The following is a 21,959-nucleotide window of genomic DNA, read 5'->3' on the forward strand; positions in this document are numbered from 1 at the left end:
GGTTCTTTATTTTTTTTTTTAAGTGATAATGATGATCTCAATTATTACTGCTGCCTTTGGTTCATGTACAGCACACAAATTCGTTTCAAACTTCAATTAATAATATCACAAGGTGATAGTGACACATTTAAATATAACTACTGCATGTATTGTTTTTAAATTAGGCGGAGCATCTGGTGGAAATAGAATAGGCTATACAAAAACTTAGTTGGTTTACTAGATTCCTTAGTGGGCTAATCAAATCGTTGAGCTTTTGGTTATAACATTGGGCCGTGAAATTTTGTGTTTTAATTGGGCCATGAGAATCTGCTTTTCCTGTTGGACCGAAGAGGGGAGGAGTATGATCATGGGAATGATATAGATGATGGTCTGTATATGATAGGATTATGATGATAATTATTATTGGGCGATATTGATGAAAGAAAGGAGACGGTTTAATGAGAATGATAATATTAAAGATGATGTAATGGTAATGGAACTCACAATATAATGATGATATGTAAGATGAAAGATTAGGAATTTGGATCGTATTAGGATTATGATTAGAGTTATGAGTATGATGATGATAAAATAATAATGAGCATGATGATTTGCGGATTGAGTTGTAGTAGAAGAAGTAGAACAAACATAATGAACGGTTAAATATATTTAGTTACGAAATATATCAGAAATGAAGTGACAGAGGAATGGTTAAGGATGTTTTCGGGTTAGCGGGACGTCGCGGGTTAAAACCCGGATTTGGGCATTTTTTTTAAAGGACTACTTCTTTGAGGTAGATTACTTATTACTCATTATTATTATTGTTATTGATATTGTTATTATTATTATTATTATTATTATTATTATTATTATTATTATTATTATTATTATTATTATTATTATTATTATTATTATTATTATTATTATTATTACTATTATTATTATTATTATTATTACTATTATTATTATTATTATTATTATTATTATTATTATTATTATTATTATTATTATTATTATTATTTTACTACTATTGTTATAATTATTATTTTTACAAAAGATATTTAACAAAAATATATATATATATATATATATATATATATATTTGTTACATATATCAAAAGTATACTGATATTAGATTTTAATATATATTTACTAAAATAATAATATTTATATTAATATCACATTTATTAAAGTATATATATCATATAAGTATTATAACAAATAAAAAGAATTAATATAATTATATATAAGGATATTAACCTATATATATATTATAAAATATATATAAACTTAGTTGATAAATATTACAATGTGTTAATATAAATATACTTGATATAGGTTCGTAAATCCGAGGCCAACCTTGCATTGTCCAGTATCGTCGTATGCATATTTTTACTACAAAATATCTTATTGTGAGTTTCATTACTCCCTTTTTAAATGCTTTTGCAATATATATTTTTGGGACTGAGAATACATGCGCTGCTTTTATAAATGTTTTACGAAATAGACACAAGTAATTGAAACTACATTATATGAGTGAATGATCGAAGCCGAATATGCCCCTTTTGCTTGGTAACCTAAGAATTAGTAAACCGATCTACTAATTGACGCGAATCCTAAAGATAGATCTATTGGGCCTAACGAACTCCATCCAAAGTACCAGATGCTTTAGTACTTCGAATTTGTTTTTATCATGTCCGAAGGATTTCCCGGAATGATAGGGGATATTCTTATATGCATATTGTTAATGTCAGTTACCAGGTGTTCACCATATGAATGATTATTTTTGTCTCTATGCATGGGACGTATATTTATGAGAAATGAAAATCTTGTGGTCTATTAAAATGATGGAAATGATTATTTATGTTAAACTAATGAACTCACCAACCTTTTGGTTGACACTTTAAAGCATGTTTATTCTCAGGTATGAAAGAAATCTTCCGCTGTGCCTTTACTCATTTTAGAGATATTACTTGGAGTCATTCATGACATATTTCAAAAGACGTTGCATTCGAGTCGTTGAGTTCATCAAGATCATTATTAAGTCAATTATAGTTGGATATATTATGAAATGGTATGCATGCCGTCAACTTTCGATGAAATGAAAGTTTGTCTTTTAAAAACAAATGCAATGTTTGTAAAATGTATCATATAGAGGTCAAGTACCTCGCGATGTAACCAAATGTAATGTATTCGTCCAGATGAATTAGGACGGGTCTCTACATAATTTACATATGTATATATAATACCAAATTCCATAAATCACGGAGAAATTTTCGGAAGGTGTCAGGAAAAGTTTACAGTAACAGATACACTAAAATATGAATTTTTGTCTATACACTTTTTATGTAATAAATGCAGGAAAACGTGTCTAGACTTAAGAATGATAAGCATGTGATTTCCAACAAGAAATAATAAGCAAAACTTTTAACATGCAGACACGGTCGAAGTCCAGACTTACTAACGCATCTTAACAACTATCAGTTAGACACACTCATGCAAGACCTGGTTCGCCAGGACTAACGCTCTGATACCAACTGTGACGATCGCTCCAAATCCATATGGACGAACACGTCATTCATCGATTTCATTGCGAGGTATTTGACCTCTATATGATACATTTTGTAAATATTGCATTCTTTTGAAAAGGTACACCATAAATGAATATTTAAATCAAAGGTTTTCGACATCTGATGATTTCTACATATAGACAATCACCGTAAATAATAGTTTACAATAGTAATTTCGTTGACAATGCAGTCAAAATAAGATACATGGTGATGCTTTGGTGAATGCAACGTTTCCTTGATAAATATGCCATGTAAGACTCCATGCACATAGCTTGTCTAACATATAAGCAAACAGCGGAAGACTTCTAGGAACCTGAGAATAAACATGCTAACAAGTGTCAACACAAAGGTTGGTGAGTTCATAGTTTTAGTGTTTCGCATAATCTGTATATAAAAGTGGATCATAAGATTTTAGTTGTTTCATCCAGAAACGTTTATCAAAAGTTTGTCAATAGATTCTACGTAACAGAGCACCCTGGTAACTAAGCTTTAACGTTACAATGATAAATACCCCATTCGTTTTAATACACACAAACCAACGTGTCCTAAACTCAAATAACACACGTCCATTAAAAGGCTAGCGCTCTAGCTCGGACGGGGATGTCAAGCCCTATGGATCCATATACTGTTATTCGCGTCCACCAGTCCATATCCTATGTACTGGTAGCTACTAGTTACCAAAGCTAAGGGATTTTCGGTTCAAACTCAGTGTAGAATTAAGTATGTACTTGTATCCATTGCGTTTAAAATAAATTGCATGTATTCTCAGCCCAAAAATATATATTGCAAAAGCAATTAAAAAGGGAGCAATAAAACTCACCTTAGCAGCATATAAAGTTGTTCACCAAAATGTGACCGAAACTCGGATTACCAATTAATCGTAGATCTCAACCTAGAGAACATATGTTGGTCAATAAATGTCTATTAAGCTAGGTCAGGTCATAGTGTATCACAATCCTAATGCTGGAGATCGACATATAATAGTTATCCAAAGTCGTTTCAAAAAGTCAATTTTGACAATAGTTCAACAAAACGAGACGTGCCTTATATAAGGATTCATTTACTCGGTTGGTAATATTTAAAAGTTCACTTTATCAGTCTCGTAAACAAGTTATTTAAATCTAAATTGCAGATTCAAAGGCAATTTCAATTAACGTCAATCATAATTCAGTTGATCATATCTTTTAATTCGTTCACCGAAACTATTCGATATCTAAATGAAAAGTTATTGATTTTTCGCCAGCTTTCCAAAAACATGTATATCATATACCTTTTACCAGTAATATATGTATTTAATTAGTGATTCATTATAAACTGTTTAACAACAAAATTTAGCATACAAGCATATATAAATATATATACTCGAGCACTAGACATGGATACATAATTAATATATAAAAGATAAGATATGAGTGCTTACGTATCAGTATTGAGATTCAATATTGTAGGAAAGTACGTAGACGTAACAGAGGTGATAAACACTAGGTTTGATTTGCAAACAATACCCATGAATATTACCCATAACCTTCATAGCTATAACCCATAATTTCCTTAACTTTATCCCGCTCGAAAACCCATTTCAAAAGTGACCCGCTCATGGCTTCGTCATAATATTTTATGTATATTCTAATAATAATAATAAGATTAATAATAATAATATTAATCCTAATAATATTAATAATAATAATAATAATAATAATCTTTATTAATAATAATATAAATAATAAAATAATTAATAATAATTACGGAGTAATATAGTAATATAGATAGATAGATGAATGATATGTAACTGAGCCAGAATTCGAGCTTTTTATAGAACCTTTTCTGAAAAAGTACCCCATGCGATCGCATGGGATTTGTGCTTCAAGGCCATGCGATCGCATGGCACCCTGGGACAGCTCACAAATTTTTAACTTCTTGTTTGTCGATAAAATTTTATATTATATATATAATATATTTAATTTATATAATTAATTATATATTATATTAAATTCACATGCATAGTTGACTTGTAATTTTTGTTCTGATAAGTCGTACGTCATCACTCGACTTATGTCCCGGTTCCGGTTTTTCAAATGTCCTTTCGTACGCTGAGAAAACTTGCATTTTACGTTTTGTGTCACGTACCTTTGTCAAAATATAGCCTTAAATTATCCCTAAACTATACCACTCAAAGTATATCTTAAACTTTCAAGTATTTTGGTCATTTACTTCTATAAATCATCGTCTCGCTATTTGTTAATATATATATATATAATAACAATTCGTTTTTATGACCAAGTTAATATTATATTTTATCGTATTGTTAAATATATATTTTCAATATTAATAAGCACGTTTTAAAATACAAATCGCAAGTTATTCATATATCTAATTCCAACAGTTAATATTCCTTATTATTGTATGTGTCCAAATTACGTTATTTAAACAAACACTTTACCATTTATTCCGAATACCGTTAAGAATGAATGATTTCCCAAATCAACGTGGACCTCACAACAGAGACCCGTAATAATATCATAATCCTTAAGGGACTCATTAAATATCTTTTAATTCAATCGTTTGGCATAATCTTTTAATTTCGTAGTTGAATATATCAATCAGATAATCAAACCAATAAGTTTAATGCACAGTATCATTTACTTAACATTTTGTTATGTTTTCAAGTTATAGTATATGTACCTATTTACATATAATTGTTCGCGAATCGTTGAGAACAATCGAAGGGTAATTGAATAATTCAAAATTTTGAGATTCAACTTTATAGACTTTGCTTATCGTGTCGGAAACGTTAAAGATTAAGTTTAAATTTGGTCAGAAATTTCCGGGTCATCACAGTAACGAATCTCAAAGTCGTAATCATTCAACAATTCAATCCATCTGCGCTGCCTCATGTTCAGTTGTTTCTGATTAAATATGTGTTGAAAGACTTTTGTGGTCGGTATATATAATACTTTTGACCCCATATAAGTAGTGCCTCCAAGTCTTTAATGCAAAAACAACCGTGCCTAATTCCAAATCATGCGTCGTATAATTCTGCTCGTGAATCTTTAATTGTCTAGATGCATAAGCAATTACTTTCATTCGTTGCATTAATACACAAGCGAGACCTTGCTTTGAGGCGTCACAATATATCACAAAATCATCATTCCCTTCAGGTAATGACAATATAGGTGCCGTAGTTAACTTTTTCTTCAACAATTGAAACGCTTTTTCTTGTTCATCCTTCCAATCAAATTTCCTCCCTTTATGCGTTAATGCAGTCAAGAGTTTTGCTATTTTGGAAAAATCTTGGATGAATCTCCTGTAATAACCTGCTATCCCTAAAAATTGGCGTATGTGTTTCGGAGTTTTCGGGGTTTCTCACTTTTCAACGGTTTCAATCTTTGCTGGATCCACCCGAATACCTTCTTTGTTCACTATATGACCGAGGAATTAAACTTCTTCCAACCAAAATGCACACTTTGAAAACTTAGCGTACAGTTTTTCTTTTCTCAGCAACTCTAGCACTTTTCTCAAATGTTCTTCGTGCTCTTGATCATTCTTCGAGTAAATAAGTATGTTATCGATGAAAAAAATGACAAACTTGTCAAGATATGGCCCACACACTCGGTTCATGAGGTCCATGAACACAGCTGGTGCGTTAGTCAATCCAAATGGCATAACCATAAACTTGTAATGACCGTAACGTGTCCTAAAAGCGGTCTTTGGAATATCATCCTCCTTCACCCGCATTTGATGATATCCAGAACGTAAATCGATCTTCGAATAAATAGACGAGCCTTGTAGTTGATCAAATAAGTCGTCGATTCTCGGTAGTGGGTAGCAGTTCTTGATGGTAAGTTTGTTCAACTCTCGGTAGTCGATACACAACCTGAATGTACCATCCTTCTTCTTGACAAACAAAACAGGAGCTCCCCATGGTGATGTGCTTGGTCGAATGAAACCACGCTCTAAAAGTTCCTGTAACTGACTTTGTAATTCTTTCATTTCGCTGGGTGCGATTCTGTATGCAGCACAAGCTATTGGTGCAGCTCCTGGTACAAGGTCTATTTGAAATTCAACGGATCGATGTGGGGGTAATCCCGGTAATTCTTTCGGAAATACATCGGGAAATTCTATTGAGACGGGAACATCACTGATGTTCTTTTCTTCTGGTTTAACTTCCTCGATGTGTGCTAGAATGACGTAACAACCTTTTCTTATTAGTTTTTGCGCCTTCAAACTACTAATAAGATTTAACTTCACGTCGTTATTTTCTCCGTACACCATTAAAGGTTTTCCTTTTTCACGCATAATGCGAATCGCATTTTTGTAACAAACGACCTCTGCTCTCACCTTTTTCAACCAGTTCATGCCAATTATTACGTCAAAACTCCCTAGCTCGACTAGTATTAAATCAATTTTAAACGTTTCATCCCCCAGTTTAATTTCTCTCTCCCGACATATATTATCTGCTGAAATTAATTTACCGTTTGCTAATTCGAGTAAAAATTTACTATCTAAAGGCGTCAATCGGCAACTTAATTTAGCACAAAATTCTCTACTCATATAGCTTCTATCGGCACCCGAATCAAATAAAACATAAGCAGATTTATCGTCAATAAGAAACGTACCCGTAACAAGCTTCGGGTCTTCCTGTGCTTCTGCCGCATTAATATTGAAAACTCTTTGATGTCAAAGCTAAGGGGTATAAAATACTATTAAATTTTAGCAGGAAATACTATTAAATACGATACAATTTTACACAAGATATTTATTTATTTATAGAATGGATATACTTAAACCTTGCTACAACACTTATAGGCAGTGTACCTAATCGTACAGTAGTGTAGTTTTTAGTAAGTCCGGTTAGTTCCACAGGGAATCTTTTTAAACAAAGCTTAACGCTATATTAGTTTACTTTTATAAAAATACAAATATATATATATATAAGTAATATTATTATTATAAAGGGGGGTTTTTACCGTTTAATGACCGGTTTGTCGATTTTAAAACTTTAGTCGCAGTTAAAACCAAATGTAAAATATTAAAAATAAATACAAGACTTAAATTAAAGCATAAAGTAAATAACGATAATGAAATTGCGAATAATAAAAGTGCGATAAAATAAACTTGCGATAATTAAAAAGTACGATAATTAAAAGTGTAATTAAATAAAATAACAATAAAAATGCGATAATTAGAAGTGCAATTAAATATAAAATAAAGGAAATTAAATATGAAATAAAAGAATTATGCTTATTTAAACTTCCGTAATCATGATGTTTGACGTGTTGATTTTAGTTTTATGCCCATGGGTTAATTGTCCTTTGTCCTGGATTATTTAATATGTCCATACGAATTTGTCCATAATAGTCCATCAGTCATAAATATAAAGAGCGAAAGCCTTCGTCAAATTATTCTTATTCCCGAAGTCAAATATTCCAACTAATTGGGGATTCGAATTGTAACAAGGTTTTAATACTTTGTTTAATGAATACACCAGGTTATCGACTGCGTGTAAACCAAGGTTTTACTACTTTGTTAACAATTACACCAATTACCCTTGAATGTAATCCACCCCTGTTTTAATGAATCCATTGACTATTAATCCATCCCCGTGTCCGGTCAAATGAACAATAATTCGTACTTATAAATATCCCGCCCATCGTGTCCGATTAAGCGTATATGGTTATATATAAATACGTCGAATTATAAGTTTGTATATTAAATTAACAAGGTATTGTTTAGTTAATATAAAACCCATTAATAGCCCATAGTCTAATTTCCACAAGTGTCGTTCTTTTATCCAAACCCAAATTATGGTACAAAGCCCAATTACCCAATTTTAGTAATTAGCCCAACATCATGATTACTTCGGATTAAATAAGCATAATAATAACTTAGCTACTAGACATTAATATAAAAAGGTTGAACATAACTTACAATGATTAAAAATAGCGTAGCGTTACACGGACAGAGTTTCGACTTACACCCTTACAACATTCGCTAACATACCCTTATTATTAGGATTAAAATTAAAATTAAAATTAAAATTAAAATATAAATATAAATATATACGATATAGATAGAGAGATGGATGGATTTTTTGGTGATTTTTGCGATCAGAATTCGTTTGCTTTTATAGGGATTTTCGACTTTTGGGGCTCCGTGACTCGCGGCATTTTTGCCTTCAAACTCCGCGAGTCGCGGAGTTTGAAATTACAGCTCAGTCCCTTTTGGAGTCTTTCTTGCCGACGGTTTTAAATATTAATATAATATATATATAATTTTTAAGAATTATTTATATATTATATTATATTTATGTGCATAGTTGACTTGTAATTTTTAGTCCGTTGCGTCGAGCGTTGAGAGTTGACTCATGACCCAGTTCCAGATTTTCGAACGTCCTTGCGTACAATTTAATATCTTGTACTTTGCGTTTTGAATCTTGTACTCTTGTAATTTCGAGACGTTTCTTATCAATAATTGGAACCTCTTTGATTGTCTTTTGTACTTTTGAGCTTTTTGGTCGTTTGCGTCTTCAATTCGTCAAATCTGTCTTTTGTCTTCACCTTTTATTATTTAAACGAATATCACTTGTAAATAGAACAATTTCAACTAAAAGCTTGTCTTTCTTGAGGAATAATGCTATGAAATATATGTTCGTTTTTAGCATTATCAAATATTCCCACACTTAAGCGTTGCTTGTTCTCAAGCAATATCGTCTTGAAATACTAGAATCACTTCTTTATTCTTCACACTTTGTACATCAGTGATTTCTATACGGTGATATAAACAATGGTAGTAACGATATGGTTTACAGTCCCACATGACTATAAAAATTTAGATCCATTAAGGAAATTGGATCTTTATGAAAACATTTGATCTTTTGAAAATTAAATCTAGTTTTTACCCTAGATAAGTTTTCCGGAATAACCCTTTACCGGTGTTTGCAAAATATTTTTGTGGGTTTGGTGGGTTTCAGATTTGAAAATTTTAGCTCAAAACTTATGGTTTTGTGTCACCCACTTGCTAACCTTGTATTTGGAAAGCAACACGTCCAGTTTACTTGTCCCGTATATTACCTTTCGGTAAACTACCGTCCGGTTGTAAAGGAAAGCGTTGAACAAGCAACTGTTAAAGCAATGTCCCCTGACATGCTTTTAATTATGGTCTATAACGTGTCGGATGCAATTACTATCCTTGGTAGGAGCAATAGTAAAGCTCACCCTTATAATTTTTCGGTCTGCACAAGGTCCTGTCTTTGACCACTATGCAACCACCGTTCTTACGGTTGACACCCGATTTAGTTCAGGTGACCTAATGAATTCCAGGTGAATTCCTAGGATTTTACGTTCAATGGTAATGAACGCATTGAAAATAGGGTTTTCAGAAAACAAATCGGTTTGTAATTTTGATCAAAATATTTTCTCGTTCAAGCTCGAGTTTAGATATCATTGAATTCCATGAGTTTGTAATTCTCAATCTTTAAGGTCAATCTCAAGGATTGAGTAATATCAAGCTTAAAAAGCTGATTTTTAATCTTTAAGGAGATTATCCTTTCTGGGGATCTGATTCATTAGTCTTATCCAGCTAATTTGCATGGTGCCCCCCATTGTACGAGATAAATCCTTCTCATGGTTAGGATAAATCTGACCACTTGGTGACCCTGTTTAATGCTGAGGTCCGTGGATTTCCTGCTGATTTTAGTGATGACTTTTCTAGATTTTTCGTCAACCTACAGCTGGTCTGGACGACAACTTCATGACCTAAATCAAGAAGCGCATTTCTTTTTCCGGAAGACTTTACTTCCTTTTGATGATGGAATTGATTCATCGTGTAGATCCATCTTTCTTTTCTTTCATCGGGTAAAACAGTTTAGTTTAGTCCAAAGCAAAAGTATTTTCAGTTATTTGTTACAGATATATGTGACATATGTTTAAAATAATTTGGTAAATTTTCCCACACTTGGCTTTTATTTTCCTTTTTATCGTCCTCTATTCCATTTTAAATGAATTTTAACATTTTGGTTTGTTTCTCAATTTATGTCCTTTCCGAGGTAACAATAATTTCGGTGTTAACACCTAGTTTTATCGTTCATAAATATGTATAAACATGATTTTGAGTTCATTTAATTGAAAATTTTTAAAAATTTTACTAGAATTGGGTAGTCAGTATATAAGACTAGGGCTGTTCTTTATTATCAGAGAGCACTAGATTCTAATACAACTACTGCTTTACTAGTATTTTTAATGATAACCAAGTGTATAAAGTAAAAATTTTAAAATCCGAAAGAATTTAACCCCTTCCCATACTTAAGATCTTGCAATGCCCTCATTTGCAAGAAATCAGTAACAATTTAAATTATTGAGGGTGATTTGTGTGAAAATGATTAAATTTTACCAAAGTTTCCAAACATATTGGCGTTTGTTTGCTGAATGATAAATGGTGCACATCATTTTTTCATTCCGTCTTGTTGTTATTTCACATATATTTTGCATCTTGTCGTCAAAATTAGTTGCTTTTGCTGAACTTAATGCCAGTCTTTGAAAATGCGTTGTTTTACCCTGTTGTGTACATAAGATAAACTGCAAACATATATACATATTTTTGAAGTTTGGTATATTACCCCACATTCAAAAATTATTAAAATCTAAGAATAAAAGTTAAAAAATTATAAAAACTATTACAATATTAACATAAGTATTAAATGTATCAACATTACAAATTACAAAATAAATAAACTAAGTAGACTAGGGATGATATTGATACCAATAGGGGTTCCAAGCATAACCATAGGTGCTATAGAATGCTTCGGCAGGGTTATACGTAGGATATGGTGGTTGCATCTCTATAGACCAGGGAGGGAAGATGGGTTTCGGTGTAGGAATATAGTTTCTACCTATATGTTGGCAATGAGCTATGATTTGGTTCTGATGAACTTGCCAATCTTCAAATGCTCTCTGTCTAGCATTTTCGTACTCCTGTGAAGCTATAAACCTTTGCATTTCTTGCATCTCATTTCCCCCTCCTACATTACCTTGCTGTTAGTTTCTCTCAACCTGTGGATGTCTACCATGGTATGGTACTGCGGCGTTATTTCGCCTCTTCAAAACTTTCGCACCATGGTATACATTTAAACCTATAGTATCGCGGGGTTCTGGTTCTTCTACTAATAATCCCCCCCGACTTATATCCACACCGAGATATTCACCAATCAAAGTAATAAAAATACCACCTCCTATTATGATATGCGGTCGCATCCCCCTAACCATAGCTGATAAATAATAACCCACACAATACGGTATACTTACAGCGCTTTGTGGGTCTCGAATACACATATGGTAAAACAAATCCTGTTCATTTACCTTTTCCTTGTTCTTACCCCTTTGTGTAATCGAACTAGCTAAAAACCTATGAATCACTCTTAATTCGGCTCTATCTATATCCAAATAAGAGTAATTTCCCCCTTTGAAACGGTGATGGCTTGTCATTTGACTCCACACACAGTGTGTATCAAAATTTTTATCTATCTTTCTACCGTTTAGTATCAACCCTCTACAATCGGTAGATGCTAACTCCTCAGGCGTATATATACGTAAAGCCTGAGCCATGTCCAGTAAAGACATGTGGCGCATCGAACCGCCTAACAAAAATCTAATAAAAGAACGATCGGTTAAACTAGCTACCCGATCATTCAACTCTATACTACACAACAATTCTTCACACCATACTTTATATACAGGTCTACGCATGGTGAATAAACGTACCCAGTCATTAAAAGTAGAATTACCATACCTCTGTACAAGTAATTCCCTAATTGGCCCGGCCAATTCTACAGCTTCTAAGGGTCCCCATTCTATGACCCTCGGTACCTCAACAACCTTAGAATGAAGAGTATGCAAACCCCTTTGGTATTTTGGATAATCTATCCAAAGTCTGTCAAATCTCAGGTTCGGGTGCAACTCTTCTAAGTGCATATCAGAAAAGGTCATGACTGGATGAGGTATATCCTGCTTGTAGTAGTTATCCACCTCCTGTTGTTCCGCATTCTCAGCAGGAGCATTGCGGGCTTGAGATGAAGATTCACCCCTTTCAGTCTGCAAAACACATCAAACACAATTTTTGTGCACCCAAATATGCATTAGTGTCAACAAAATCATCAATCAAAATAATTACAATGACATGATCAATTTATATCAAACTTAACTCATTTTCACATTTTTATCAAATCTACACTTTTTCAAATAAGCATATACGAAAATGTTCGCCAAGTTCATAAGTATTCAACTCAAATAACATGTCAAAATAGTCATTACTAACAATTAAACAAGTTTCAAATGGCATTATCTCTCAAAAATCAAGTTCATGAATTTTAGACTTGAAAAAGTCCACTTTAATTCTCAAAATCATGTTTAGGCTCAAAGTTTGGATCATTTAACTACCTAGACATGTTACACTACTTAATTTAGCAACAATTCATGACAAAAATCGGCCATAACCTGTTTATATCAAAAAGCCCCAAATTTGCTCAAGAACACAAACCCTAGATTACTCAAAATTTGAAGTTTAAGGCTTCTAATCATGTTAAACAGCTTCAATCTAGGTTATACAAGCATAATACATAAACAATTTAAGCCTAATTACACTAAAAAGCATCAAAATCAAATTGGGGAAAAAATTGATCAAGAACACTAATTTCGGATTAAATGGTGTTTAGGTGTAGAAATTTACCGTTTTTCTTGAGTAATTCCTTGATAGCATCCTTTTCAACATGATTTTAGTAAAAGATTTGGGTAATAACGGTTAAAAATTGTGATTTTGGGGGGTTTTTCTCGGGTTTTTTCGTGCAGTTTTCGCAGTATTTTTTTTAGTTTTGTGTGTGTTCTGAGCTGTTCTGCTCGATTTTATTTTTTCTGATTTTTCGTCCCTCCGCGACTCGCGGTGATTTACCCTTCAAACTCCGCGAGTCGCGGAGTTTGCTTTTTTTTTTTTTTATAATCATTAACTTATAAAACAATTAAGTACTTAATTTTAAAATTTTGTTTCCCTTGTTATTTAGGACGAGGTCGTTTCGGATCGATGTCCTAGTCCGTCCCTCGACAAAATTTTAAAATTTGTCTTTTTGTAGCGATTGTTTTAAAAGCTAAGATTTTTGGGTTTTTTAATGTTTTTGGCATACTTTAAATCAATAAGATTAAAAATAATGATAATAAAAGTTCTCGTCCCTCCCTTGGGTAAAGCAATTTCGGTTCAAAGACCTAGTCTTCAACTTACGACGAATTTTAAAAATCATATTTTTAACTTAATGAGATAAAGTAAATTTTTGTTTTTAAATTCACACAATTTAAATATAAAATTCAAAATTAATATTAAAAATTCACACTAAACTTAAAATTTGAAATGCATAAAATTAAAAATTCATATTTTTTTTTTAAAAATAAAAAATTCACATCAAACTTAATTTAAAAATTCATATTATAAATTCACACCAAACTTATATTAATTTTTCAAATATTTACAATTTTAAATATATTGTTTTTACAAACTTTACAATATTAATTTAAGATTTAAATATTAATTTTAAAAACATGGTAAAAATAAAATTAAAAATCTTTTTGTCTTTTTATCCCACTTTAATCAATCAAATATTATCAAAAATATGCGCCCCTCTTTTCGGTAAAGTAATTTCGGTTCCAAAACCTAATTTAACTCATGACGAATTTTTGAAATATTTTGGGTTGATTGTATAAAGATATTTATACCTTAAGAATAAACGTTAAATTTCGCAGTGATGTAATAAATTTTTGAATGATATCAATAATTTCGGTCGCCAAACCTAATTTTATTCAATACCAATTTAATACTTTTTAGCGAACAAATTAGCGTTTATTATCAAAAGGTTAAAAATAAAAATAAAAATAAAAACTGTACAGACATACCTGTGAAATAGATTTCTTAGTTATATGATCTATCCCATTCATAAGATAGTCGGTTTAATTGGTTTTCCATAGCTACATAGGCGTAACCTCGAGCATTCAGTGTCTTTTCTTCTAAACATACGAATGGTCCGTCTCTGCATAAAGTAACAAATTCGGTGTTTGAATAGGTTTGATTATTTGAACATTTACCTCCATGTGACCATTTTTCGCATTTGTGACATCTTTCTAGGTGTCGTGCTCTTCTTTTTGCTGCGGATTTTGATTTTCCTTTACCAAATTGTAACTTATTATCTTCGCATCTGGATTCTTTTCTAACTCCGTCCATTCTTTCTCTGATTACTGATACTATTTCACTCGGTAGTATGTCATTATTACGTTTAGTGATCAAAGCGTGTAGCATTAGACCATGGTTTAGTTCACAGGCAGTCTTCATTTTGTAAAAACCTAAAAAAAAATAAAAATTCAGAATGGGGGGAGAAGACTAGTTCTTTAGGGTCTGCTAGGGAAAGACCATTCGGGTTCCATTTTCGAGAACTACACGAAAATAGACAATCTAACTCTAACAGAAATACATAAACCCCTTTGATTCTCCCCACACTTAGTCAGCTGTGGTGTCGAAATTGTGATTAACATTATTTTCAATTGAATCATCAACAACTTGTATATCTTTGACTTTTACTTCAATCCATTTGTTGATTTCCTCCGTAACTTTCACAAATTCAACTAACATTGCCTTTTCTTTTGACGATAAATTGGATATTAATCGGTTATATAACTTAAAGTTTCCTTTAATCTTAGCATCGTGAATCCTTTTATAAAGTTTCTTCGTTGAACTGTTAAAAATGGGTTCATCTAATTTCGTATCATCAACGGCATTCTTTGTGATTGGATCATCATTAAGTGTTTCTTCATCTTCCCCACACTTATGCATTTTTATTGGTCTAACAGTTTTGGTTTGTGGAGATCTAAACTTTCGGTTCACAAAGGTGATCGATGTATCACCATCCCTAAGTGTTATTCTACCTTCTCTTACATCAATGAATGCCTCGGTGGTTGCTAAAAATGGGCGACCTAGAATTAGAGGAATATCAAGGTTTTCCTCCATATTAATCACTATGAAGTTTGCAACAAAGGTCAAACTTCCCACGTTAACAAGTAAATTATCTGCTATTCCAACCGGGTGTTTAATGGTTTGGTCAAATGATTGAACACCTATTTTGGTTGGTTTTAATTTATCCATGCCTAATCTTTTGTATAAGGAAAGAGGCATAATATTTGCACTTGCTCCTAAATCTGTGAGTCCATTATATACAGCACCATCATTAAGTAAGCAAGAAATGATAAATTCACCCGGGTCTCCTGCTTTAGTAAGTCGAGTTGGTTTGTAAACCTTTTTCGGGTGTTCTTTCCTTGGTTCTTTCATTTCTATTTGAATTTCTTGTTCACATTTTTCTTCGTTTCTTGGAATGGGAGGTTTGTATAGGAATTCTTCTTCATCACTCAAATTTGAATCCTCCATATATTCCACTTTTGATTTTTCATATGTTGTTGATAACATATTTATGTTTTCATTTTGAAGATTTTCTTGGGTGGTGAAATTATGATTAACTTCATTGTCAACTTCCATCGGACCATGTATGTAATGTTTAACTCTGTGACCATTAACTTTAAATTCAATCCCATTTGAATTTATTAATTCTATTGTTCCGTATGGGAAAACTCTTTTGACTATGAATGGTCCAGACCATCTTGATTTCAATTTTCCAGGAAATAGCTTGAATCGTGAATTGAAAAGAAGAACTCTGTCTCCTTCTTTAAATTCTTTTAAACCTCTGATTCTTTTATCATGCCATTTCTTCGTTCTTTCTTTATAGATTAACGAATTTTTGTATGCTTCATGTCTTAATTCTTCTAATTCGTTTAGTTGACTTAATCGTAGACGTCCGGCTTCATGTAAATCAAGATTACATGTCTTCAAAGCCCAAAATGCTTTGTGTTCAATTTCTACTGGAAGATGACATGCTTTTCCATAAACAAGTCTAAAAGGTGTGGTTCCAATTGGAGTTTTGTAGGCTGTTCTAAAAGCCCAGAGTGCATCTTCCAATTTAATGGACCATTCCTTCGGATTTGATCCTACGGTTTTCTCTAGAATACGTTTTAATGCTCGGTTGGTATTTTCAACTTGTCCACTTGTTTGTGGATGATATGCTGTGGAGATTTTATGAGTTACTCCATATCTTTTAAGAACTTTCTCAAGTTGATTATTACAGAAATGAGTACCCCGATCACTTATTAAAGCTTTCGGTGTTCCAAACCTTGCAAAAAGACGTTTTAAAAAGTTGACTACAACTCGTGCATCGTTAGTTGGGAGAGCTTGTGCTTCCGCCCATTTAGATACATAATCAATGGCTACGAGTATATATAGATTATTATGAGATTTTGGAAATGGACCCATAAAGTCAATACCCCAAATGTCAAATACTTCACATACTTGGATGACATTTTGTGACATTTCATCACGTTGACTTATTTTTTCGGCCCTTTGACAAGCATCACAAGATTTGCAAAGAAGGTGTGCATCTTTGTAAATTGTAGGCCAATAGAATCCAGCATCATAAACTTTTCTTGCTGTTAGTTGAGGCCCATAATGCCCTCCAGTTGGTCCTGTGTGACAATGGTTTAAAATTTTACTAGCTTCATCTCCAAATACACATCGGCGTATTATTCCATCGGGACAACTTTTAAACAGATGTGGATCTTCCCAGAAATAGTGTTTTATATCACTGAAGAATTTCTTTCGTCTTTGGTACGATAATCCTTTTTCAAGGAATCCACAAACTAAGTAGTTTGCATAGTCTGCAAACCATGAGATTTCTTTATAATCTATCTTCAATAGATATTCATCAGGAAAGTTGTCTTGTATGGCCGATTCATTTAGAACTTCTAATTCAGGATTTTCAAGACGAGAAAGATGATCAGCGGCGAGATTTTCTGCTCCTCTTTTATCTCGGATTTCAATATCAAACTCTTGTAAGAGTAAGATCCAACGGATTAATCTTGGTTTAGCATCTTGTTTTGAAAATAGGTATCTAAGAGCAGAATGGTCGGTATAGACCACCGTTTTTGCTAGAACGAGATATGATCAAAATTTGTCAAAAGCAAAGACAATAGCAAGGAGTTCTTTTTCAGTAGTTGTATAGTTCGTTTGTGCTCCTTGTAACGTCTTACTAGCATAATATATAGGTTGAAATCGTTTTTCAATCCTTTGTCCAAAAACGGCTCCCATTGCAAAATCACTTGCATCGCACATTAGTTCAAATGGTAGATTCCAATTTGGTGTTATCATGATCGGCGCATTAGTGAGTTTCTCTTTAAGAATATTAAAAGATTTGATACACTCATCTGAAAAGATGAATGGAGCATCCTTTTCTAGGAGTTTATTCATAGGAGTGGCAATTTTAGAAAAGTCTTTTATGAAACGTCGGTAAAAACCGGCATGCCCTAGAAAACTCCTAACTCCTCTAACATTGGTGGGATGTGGAAGTTTAGCAATTATATCTACTTTAGCTCTATCCACTTCAATTCCTTCTTTTGAAATTTTATGTCCAAGAACGATGCCTTCTTTAACCATGAAATGGCATTTCTCCCAATTAAGTACTAGATTTGATTGTTCGCATCTAATGAGCATTCGTTCAAGATTAACTAGACATGATTCAAATGTATCACCGAAGACTGAAAAGTCATCCATGAAAACTTCCATGCATTCTTCTATCATGTCGTGAAAAATCGCCATCATACACCTTTGAAAGGTTGCAGGGGCGTTGCAAAGTCCAAATGGCATGCGTTTGTAAGCAAAAGTACCATAAGGGCACGTGAATGTGGTTTTCTCTTGATCTTCGGGTGCTATTGGAATTTGAAAATATCCGGAAAATCCATCTAGAAAACAATAGTAACTATTTCCGGCTAATCTTTCCAACATTTGATCTATGAAAGGTAAGGGAAAGTGATCTTTTCTGGTGGCGTCATTTAATTTTCTATAATCAATACATACACGCCATCCTGTTACGGTCCTAGTAGGAATAAGCTCATTTTTCTCATTTGTAATGACAGTCATGCCACCCTTCTTAGGCACGCATTGAACTGGGCTTACCCATGGACTATCAGAAATTGGATATATTAGACCTGCGTCTAGCAGTTTAATAATCTCTTTCTTAACTACATCTTGCATATTAGGATTTAGTCTTCGTTGTCGTTGCACATACGTTTTATGACCTTCTTCCATAAGGATTTTATGTGTGCAATACGAAGGACTTATTCCTTTAATATCATGAATCTTCCATGCAATGGCTGGTTTATGAGCTTTCAACACAGAAATGAGTTGTGATTTCTCATTTTCAGTAAGAGAAGACGATATTATTACAGGTAATTCAGATTCACCATGTAAATAAGTGTATTCCAAATGGTTTGGAAGTGGCTTTAACTCTAATTTCGGAGGTTCTTCTATCGATGATTTATATCGATATTTGTCTTCTTCTTTTAGCATTTGAATTTCTTCTGTTGTTGGTTCATATCCATTAGCTATAAGTGTAGCTAACATTTCAGCTTCATCAATTGGTTCATTACCTTCTCCTAAAGAACATTCTCCTGTTCCTTGTAATTCTGGAAATTCTTCTAATAATTCTGCATGTACATCTATAGTTTGAATATAATAACATGTATCATCTGCAGATTGCGGTTGTTGCATTGCTCTATCAACTGAAAAGGTAACACTCTCATCCTCTATACTTAGGGTCAATTTCTTACCGAACACGTCTATCATTGCTTTAGCCGTGTATAAGAATGGTCTTCCTAATATGAGAGGAACTTGAGAATCTTCTTCCATGTCCAGAACAACAAAATCTACTGAAAATACTAAAGTACCAACTTTAACTAGCATGTTCTCCATTATCCCTCTAGGATATTTTATTGATCTATCGGCTAGTTGTATGCTTATTCTGGTTGGTTTCAATTCTCCAAGGTCTAGTTTAGCGTATAGTGAATATGGCATTAAATTTATACTAGCACCTAAGTCTGCCAATGCTTCTATTGAACTAAGACTACCCAGAACACACGGAATTGTGAAACTTCCTGGATCAGATAGTTTTTCTGGTATCTTATTCAACAACACTGCTGAACAATTAGCATTTATAGTAACAGCCGAGAGTTCTTCCATTTTCTTTCTATTTGAAATTAGATCTTTCAAGAATTTAGCATATCTAGGCATTCCTGAAATCACATCAATGAAAGGAAGATTTACATTTATCTGTTTAAACATATCCAAGAATTTGGATTGCTCGGCTTCAAGTTTCTCTTTCTTCATTTTACTCGGGTAAGGAAGTGGTGGTTGGTATGGTTTAACATAAGGTTTAGCCTTAACTGTGTTATCTTCATTAACCTTTTCAACTACCGGTTCTTCTTCCTTATCTTGATCAGGTTGTGGTTCTTGTGGAGTAGGAATAGCTTCATCAGAAGTTACAGGTATTTCAGGTGGTTTAAGTGTTGTACCACTTCTTGTGGTAATGGCTTTAGCTGTTTCATTCCGGGGGTTAGCATTTGTATCACTAGGTAGACTTCCTGGTTTTCTTTCACCTATTAACCTTGCTAGGTTACTCACTTCTTGTTCCAGATTTTGAATAGAAGCTTGTTGATTTCTAAATGCTTGAGCATTTTGTTCATTGGTTTGTTTTTGAGATGTGAAAAACTGCGTTTGAGTTTCAACTAGCTTCGTCATCATATCTTCTAAGTTCGGCTTTTTATCATCGGTTTGTTGTGGTGGTTTGTTTTGAAAATTAGGTCTTTGCTGATTGTAAGTATTATTGGATACTTGTTGATTGCTAGGACCTTGTTGGTTGTTGTATGGAATATTTCTGTTATAATTCTGGTTTTAATTGTAAATCGGTCTTGGCGGTTGATAATTATTCTGATAATTATTTCCAGGCCTTTGGTTTATGTATGAAATATTCTCTCTTTGTTCCATTGTTAATTCAATACTGAGACAATCTTTTGTCAAATGTGGTCCTCCACACTGCTCACAACTAATTCGTATTGAGTGAATATCTTTAGTCATCTTTTCCATTCGTCTCTCCACAGCATCTATCTTTGCGGAAATGGAATCTAAGTCATGGCTAGAATCGGCTCTAGCTGCTTTAGATGATCTAACGATGTCTTTTTCTTGGTGCCACTCATGTGAGTGGGAAGCAGTGTTATCAATAATTTTGTAAGCATCAGTTTCGGTTTTCTTCATAATAGAACCACCAGCTGCTATATCTATGTCTTTCCTTGTAGTGATGTCGCATCCTTGGTAGAATATTTGTACTATTTGACAGGTGTCTAAACCATGTTGCGGACATCCTCTTAATAACTTTCCATATCTTGTCCATGCCTCATATAGAGTTTCATTCGGTTTCTGTGTGAATGTAACAATTTCTGCTTGAAGTCTTACGGCTTTAGATGCCGGAAAGAATTGTTTAAGAAATTTGTCAACTAAAACATCCCATGTATCAATCGCCCCTTCAGGTAACGATTCCAACCAATCTTTGGCTTCTCCCTTTAAAGTCCAGGGAAATAACATGAGATATATCTGTTCATCCTCCACTTCTCGGATTTTAAATAGTGTACAGATCCTATTAAAGGTACGTAAATGTTCATTTGGATCTTCCTTCGGTGCACCACTAAATTGGCATTGATTAGTCACCATGTGTAGAATTTGTCCTTTGATTTCATAATGTGGCGCATTAATGTCTGGATGAGTAATTGCGTGACCTTGGCCAGTGCGTTTAGCTCTCATTCGGTCTTCCATACTTAAAGGTTCCAGATTCTCCATAATTGAATTTGTTGAATCGGAATCACTAGAGGATTCTGATTTAATGGTTCGTTCCTCAACAATCTCTGTTTGAATGATTGGTGGTTCCGGAGGAAAGTTTAATGGTTCAGGATCTACGAACCGTTCCTGAATATTCTCCGGATTCTCAATTGTGAGGTCGGGTTCAAAAAATGGATTATCGGAAATTTGAACTGAAGTACTTGGTCGACTGGATGACGATTCTAAAGAAAAATCAACGGCGGTTATATTTGCTAAATGTCTTGATCTAGTTACAGGTGGTGAACGTACAAAAGGTGGTGATCGTCTTGCTCGGTGCATTCACTGAATATCCTATTAGTTTTTAAAAGGAAAGAAAAATTATAATAAGTTATCCAACCAATAGACTTTTCTGATTTTGCCCACGTTTTGAATAGCCAAAAGATGCAGCAGAGGGGCAGGATTCGTTTGGTCTCAATATAATTGAGGACTGTTTGGCTCCAATAACCCGGTCCACGTACAAATCCAACTATTACTACGAACCAGAAAATTTTGATGTCTATCAATTTAACCACTTAAAATAAATTTTCGTAATTTTAAGAAATTTAGATAAGAAGTAGAATAAAAATCTATGTCCTAAAACTA

The sequence above is a fragment of the Rutidosis leptorrhynchoides genome, chromosome 3, assembly GCF_046630445.1.
Source record: "Rutidosis leptorrhynchoides isolate AG116_Rl617_1_P2 chromosome 3, CSIRO_AGI_Rlap_v1, whole genome shotgun sequence".
Classification (NCBI taxonomy): domain Eukaryota; kingdom Viridiplantae; phylum Streptophyta; class Magnoliopsida; order Asterales; family Asteraceae; genus Rutidosis; species Rutidosis leptorrhynchoides.